Source organism: Myotis davidii, unplaced genomic scaffold, assembly GCF_000327345.1.
Source record: "Myotis davidii unplaced genomic scaffold, ASM32734v1 scaffold594, whole genome shotgun sequence".
Lineage (NCBI taxonomy): Eukaryota > Metazoa > Chordata > Mammalia > Chiroptera > Vespertilionidae > Myotis > Myotis davidii.
The window spans coordinates 33,587-40,803 of NW_006285787.1; the positions used below are offsets into that span (position 1 = coordinate 33,587).

Consider the following 7,217-nt stretch of genomic DNA (forward strand, 5'->3'; position numbering starts at 1 on the left):
AATGTATCTATTCAATTTTCCCAAAACCATTTATTGAAGAGACTGTCTTGACTCCATTGTATGCTCGTGCCTCCTTTGTCAAATATTAATTGAGCGTAATGGCTTGGGTTGATCTCTGTTCTTTTCCATTGGTCAATATGTCTGTTCTTGTGCCAGTTACAGGCAGTTTTGAGAATAGTGGCTTTGTAGCATAGCTTGATATCTGGTATTATAATCCCTCCCACTTTGTTCTTTTTTCTCAAGATTGGTGTAGCTATTTGGGGGTCTTTTTTTTTATTCCAGGTGAATTTTTGGAGTTTGTTCTAGGTCTTTGAAGTATACTGTTGGTATTTTAATAGGGATTGCATTGAATTTATAGATTGATTTGGGTAGTATGGACATTTTAATGATGTTGATTCTACCAATCCATGAACATGGTATATTCTTCCATTTGTTTATGTCTCCCTCTATCTCTTTTTTCAGCATACTGTAATTTTCTGAGTACAGGTCCTTTACCTCTTTGTTCAAATATATTCCTAGGTATCTTAATATTTTTTGTTGCTATGGTAAATGGGATTGTGTTTTTAGATTCTCTTTCTGTGAGTTCATTGTTTGTGTATAAAAAAGCCATAGATTTTTGAGTGTTAATTTTGTATCCTGCTACATTGCCAAATTCACTTATTCAATAGGTTTTTGATGGAGTCTTTAGGGTTTTCTATGTACAATATCATGTCATCTGTGAATAATGACACTTTTACTTCTTCTTTTCCAATTTGGATGCCTTTTCTTTCTTCTTCTTGTCTAATTACAATGGCTAATACTTCCAGTACTATGTCGAACAGAATAAAAAGCTTCTGCACAGCAACAGATGCCTCTATTCCCACTTTGCTGAGAGTTTTTATCAGGAAGGGGTGTTGGATTTTGTTAAATACTTTTTCTGCATCAATTGATATGATTATATGGTTTTTATCTCTCTGTTTATGTGATGTTTCACATTTATTGATTTGCAGATATTATACCATCCTTGCATCCCCTAAATAAATCCCACTTGGTCATGGTGTATGATCTTTGTAATGTAATGCTGGATCGGATTTACTAGAATCTTGTTGAGAATTTTGGCATCTATGTTCATCAGGCATATTGGCCTGTAATTCTCTTTCTTTGTCTTGTCTTTATCTGGTTTTGGGATTAGGGTAATTCTGGCTTCATAGAAAGAGCTTGGAAGTGTTCCTTCCTCTTGAATTTTTTGGAATAGTCTGAAAAGGATAGGTTTCAGTTCTTCTTTGAATGTTTGATAAAACTTTCCTCTGAAGGCATCTGGTCCAGGACTTCTGTTTGTTGGAAGTTTTTTGATTACCACTTTAATTTCATCGACAGTTATCGGCCTATTCAGATTTTTTGGTTCTTCCTGTTTGAGTTTTGGAAGGTACTATTTTTCTAGGATTATGTCCATTTCTTCTAGGTTGACCAGTTTGTTGGAATAAAGTTGCTCATAGTATTTTTTTTAAGATTCTTTGTATTTCTGTGTGGTCTGTTGTTATTTTGCCTCTTTCATTTCTGATTTTGTTATCTGGGTCCTCTCTCTTTGCTTCTTGGTGAGCTTGGCTAGAGGTACATCAATCTTGTTTATCCTTTCAAAGAACCAGCTCTTGGTTTCATTGATCTTTTATATTCTGTTTTTGGGCTCTACGTCATTTATTTCTGCTCTGATCTTTAATATTTCCTTCCTTCTGCTGACTCTGGGCTTTTCTTGTTGCTAGTTTTTTCTAATTCTTCAAGTTGCAGAGTTAGATGCTTTATTACCAGTTTTTCTTATTTTTTGAGGTAGGTCTGTAATCTAGAGCTTCCCTCTCAGGACTGCTTTCTCTGTGTCCCATCGATTTTGGATTGCTGTGTTGTCATTGTCATTGGTTTCCAGTATGCTTTTTATTTTTTCTTTGATCTCTTTGGTAACCCAAACATTGTTTAATAGCATGCTGTTTAACCTCCAAGTGTGTGAATTTTTGTGATTGTTTATATTATAGTTTATTTTTAGTATTATGCCATTGTGATCTAAGAAGATGCTTCATATGATTTCAATCTTCTTGAATTTGGAGAGACTTTGCTTGTATCCCAATATGTGGTCTATGTTTGAAAATGTCCCATGTGCACTTGAGAAGAATGTATATTCTTTAGCTTTGGGTGGAATGTTCTGAAGATGTTGATTAAGTCCATCTGGACTAGTGAGTTGTTTAGGATTGCTGTTTCTTTGCTGACTTTTTTTGTCTAGAGGATTTATCCAGTGATGTTAATGGAGTATTAAAGTCTACTACTATGATTGTATTGCTGTCAATCTCTCCCCTATATCTTCCAGAAGTTCTTTTTAATGTATTTGGGTGCTCCTCTATTGGGTGCATATGTTTTTACAAGAGTTATATCCTCTTGTTGTATTGATCCCTTTAGAATCATGAAGTGGCCTTCCTTGTCTCTTTTAATGGCCTTCACTTTGAGGTCTATTTTATCAGATATAAATATTGCTACCCCAGGTGTTTTTTTTTTTTTTAATTTCCTTTGCCTGAAAAATACTTTTCTATCCCTTCATTTTCAGTCTGTGTGAGTCCCTTGTTCTGAGGTGGGTCTCTTATAGACAGCATATACATGGGTCGTATTTTCTTATCCATTCAATCACTCAATGTCTTTTGATGGAGCATATAGTCCATTTTCATTTAATGTTGTTATTATTAGGTACTTGTTTTGTAGCCATTTATATTCTTTATGCCTGTTTTCCTTCCTCCCTTTCTATTTCTTCTTTTTGCAGCATTCCATTTAGCATTTCTTGTATTGCTGGCTTGGTAGTGATAAACACCCTTAGCTTTTTTTTTGTCTGCACAGCTCCTGATTTCCCCTTCAATTTTGATTGATAGTCTTCCTGGGTAGAGTATTCTTGGATTCAGTCCTTTGCTTTGCATCACTTTGTATACTTCATTCCATTCCCTTCTAGCTTGATATGTTTCTGTTGAGAAATCATTTGATAATCTGATGGAAGATAATTTTTAGGTGACTCTCTGTCTCTCTCTTGCAGTCTTTAAGATTCTCTCTTTGTTGTTAACATTTGCCATTATAATTTCAATGTGTCTTGGGGTGAGTCTCTTTGGGTTCATCTTGTTTGGGACTGTCTGTGCATGTGTGACTTTTTTCTCCCCCATATCAGGAAAGTTTTCTGTCATTATTTCTTCAAATAGGTTCTCTAATCCTGGCTGCTCTTCTTGTCCTTCTGGCACCACTATTATGCAGATGTTGTTTTATTTCATGTTGTCCCAAAGTTCCCTTACACTCTCCTCCTGCATTTTAATTTTTTTCTTCAATTGCTGTTCAGATTTGGTTTGTTTTTCTACCTTATCTTCTAACTCACTAAGTCGGTCTTCTGCTTCTCCTAGTCTACTGTTGAACCTTCCATCATGTTTTTGATTGTAGCTAGATCGCTTTTGATTTCCTCCTTAGTTTTGTATAGGTTGTTGATTTTCTCGTCCATCTGGTTTATGAACTGTGTGACTATTACTATGAATTTTTTTCTGACATATTGCATGCCTCCATTTTATTTAGTTCCTTTCTTGGTGAGTTCTCCTTTTCTTCCTTTGGGGATTGTTTTGTTGCCTCCCTAATTTTGCTATCAGAAAAAGTCCAAGTGCCAAGTTGTTGGGGCCTGAGCCAGGTGCATCAGGAGTGTCGTGCAACCTAAGGGTAACTGAAGAGCTCAGGCACTGAGACGCATTGCTACCTTGGGTCGGTGGGAGCCGTGCATGCTGAGAGTCGGCCTGCTAGCAGGTGGTGGCGTGGCTGCTGGGTGTCAGCAGCAGCCCTCTGAGTGTGTGTGCACCAAGTATTAGAGTCATGGGTGCTTGGTGTGGCCACCTTGGGTCAGCGGAGACCTTGTGCATGTGCCGAGAATCAGAGTCCCAGCCTGTGTGCACCTAGTTTACCTGTGTGCATGTGCTGAGAATCAGAGTTACGGGTGCTTGGTCCAGGTGCCTTGTATCAGTGGGGGGCACATGTGCGTGTGCTGAGTATCATAGTCCTCGCATATGCTGAGAATCATAGTCCCCTCGCGCATGCGCCAAGAATCATAGTCCCCATATGAGTGCGCTGAGAATCAAAGTCACAGGCCTGCTAGGCAGGCCTGCATGGCCACCCTGCCCATTTTTAATTGGATTGTTTGTTCTTTTGGTGTTGAATAGTATGAGTAAACAAAGAGCTTTATTTAGATGTCTTTATTCAGTTTCTTCCAGCTGTTGCTAACACCTTTATACTCTGTCTCTACAACCTTCGATTCCTGCTGGTTCCACATAGCAATGGTCACAAATATATCACCTTAGGAGGAAACAAATTGGTCTGTTCTAAAGCCCACAGGGTACACCAGAAAGGTGTCCAGCTCCTGGGTCACCCCCACCCCTTCTCCTGGTATCTCCATCCCATGAGAAAGGACCCAGGCAAAAGGCTGAAACTGAGCATGAACCTTGTGCTACTCCATCCTCATCCCTGGATCTCTCCAGGGGATGAAGAAAGACAATTTCATGTTCCTGATTCTCAAATGGAAGGCTTTAAAACTAACCAATGTTTCAAAACCAAAAACAAACCAAATAGCCATGTTGGGGCACAGCTATTTTCACAGATTTATATTTTCATTAACCTACTGTTGTTCTGGGAGGCTTTTCTCTTAATGTCAACATAATTTTCCTTATCTTTCACAATGGCAGAGTTAGATAGGAAGAATTAACCAACACTTGAAAAAAAATAATCTAACCCTGTGAAAACTCTGCTTTAGACATAACTTCAGTGAGATGAATATCAACAGGACCAATATCCTCCTGACCCAACTTCCCCTCTAATTCCTGCCTCTAGTCCAAATCATTGCCCACTTCTCATTTATCTACGCTCAGGCATCATGGTCCCTGAAGGGCAAGGTTTTGTGAAGAAGGGGCCCGAGTGCCTTAGGAAAGCTGGACTTGCTCTGGCTCATTGGGTGGCAGCCTATGCCGGCACTGTGGGCACCACCAGGTGAGCCTCTGGAAGCCACCTGGAGGGCCAAAGGCCTCCTTCCTGACCTGATGCCCAGCAGGGCACTGCTCTTTCTGGTAGATCTGTGTGTGATTCTGTCTTCCCTGGAACTTACCCTGAAGCCAGCCTGTACTGAACTCCACCAAGTGATCCACGAGGATCTCAAGTTGCTGAGGTCTGAGGAGTGAATCGAGAGAAAGGGGATGGATCCCAGCTCTGTACAAGGCTTCATTCTTAATGATGTTCCCTAAGCCTGAGAAGTATCTTTGGTCCAACAGTATATATCAGACAGGTTGCTCCTGGCCCAGTTCTTCTAAGGCTTGTCCTTGATGGGACTTTTCAGACAAGATTTCAGAGGTGAGTTGGAGCACTGGGCTGCAAGACATCTGAAAATTATAAAATGCCGGGAAGCCGCCACCGCCAAATGCAGGACCAAACTACAGACAGTTCTTAACACCTCTTGCAGAGCTGTCTCCCCCCAAACACTCTGAACCATTGATTCCACTGTGGGAATGGGAGGACTGGTCTGAGATTTCCTTGCAGACAAGGCCCAAGATCTGCTTTTGGTTCCCAGCCTCTTTCTTCCTCTCTCCTTTTCATAGAGGTTCTGGCAGTGGGTTGTTGCCAGACCTGGTTTCTTCATCTGGATCAAATCTAAGGAATAATTTCTTTCCATGGACCTGTGTGTCCTGGATCCACAGGGACTGGAAGCTGGCAGGGTTTAGCTTCTGTATTGACCACCTGCTACCCCACAAAGGGGGAGACCAAATGGTGAAACTTCCTCACAGATGGCCCTTCTGGTATCCTGGCTCCGGGCCGCAGCCCCAGGTGAGACCTGCAAGCAGCTTCCGGCTCATGGTGAGGTGAATAGCATAAGTTCTTAATAAAATTTAGATATTAGCTCCTTATCAGGTATATAATTGGTGAATATCTTCTCCCATTCAGTGGATTGTCTTTTAATTTTGTTGATGGCTTCCTTTGCAAAAACTTTTAGGTTTGACGCAGTCCCATTTATTTATTTTTTCTTTTGTTTCCCTTGCTTGAGGAGATGTGCCAGAAAAAAATATTCTATGAGAAATGTCTGAGATTTTACTGCCTATATTTTCTTCTAGAATTTTTATGGTTTTGAATCTTATATTTAAGTCTTTCATCATTTTGAGTTTATTTTTCTAAATGGTATAAGAAGGTGGCCTAGTTTCATTTTTTTGTAAGCATCTATTCAATGTAAAGGTATCATTTAAAAAATAAAATAATATTTCATTGGTTTTATTTTTATGCACATTTTATTGCTGGGTTTTCTTGGATGGGGGTCCTGAAAATGCCAAAAAGATATGGAAGAATCAATATGCATTGGGATCAATACTAGGAGGTTTCTGGAAAAGGAGAGCTTTGAGCAGGCTTTGAAGGGTAATAAATGCACAACTCCTACCTGCCTCCAGGCCTGATCTGCTGTTCCTTTTCCTAGAAGCATTCTCAATGCCTCTTTGTCTTCCATGCTGGTTCCTCCTCACCCCTGAGATCTCAGTTACCTTGACACCCAACATGAATAACAATTCACCCTGTTATTTTCACCCATGCCATTGTTTATAAATGTGAAAGATGCTTAAGCAATTTCGCCTGCGTCTTCAGCTTATGTGTGCTAACCTTATTGAAATTTATAGTTAAATCCACATGACTTTGTTTAAATGTCTTCATACTCCCCAGGTATTCTGCCTCATTTTAAACCACCAGTAAGTGAATCTAGAATTGACAGGTAAAATTGTCAAAAGACATGCTCTTAAAACATCCAGTCTCCGTTTTGTTTCATCTCCAGTGACTCATTACAAGATTTTCCTTTTGTTCTTACCAAACCAACTGGGTTCCAGGGACAATTCCCTTGACCACCTGAGCTAGGTTAGCAAATCCAGTCTGTGCAGCAGCACTGGATTACTATTCTCCAGTGCTGTCAATTAATTGCCTTTTAAAAAATTTTCAACTTTTTATATAATAGTATTGGTATAAGCAGAAGCTCAGTTATCAATGTATTCTAGTTCTCTGAAGATGCTGTGGTCTAAGAACAGGTAGGTGGAAAGATGAAAAGTCAAGATAACAACAGGAACAAATTTTGAATTGTTATATTCAGTTCAGTTTCAGAAAAATAGTGTTAACGATAGAATCTCAGTTGCAGATATCAATTAAATTTTGTTGTGGTTAGGTAGGTTATA

The 7,217-nt window shown here is 39.4% G+C and overlaps 1 pseudogene; it reads right to left on the reverse strand.

Annotated features, from left to right (window-relative positions):
• Positions 1–4,946: 4,946 nt before the first annotated feature.
• On the reverse strand, positions 4,947–6,508 carry LOC102774058 (annotated as a pseudogene).
• Positions 6,509–7,217: the final 709 nt, after the last annotated feature.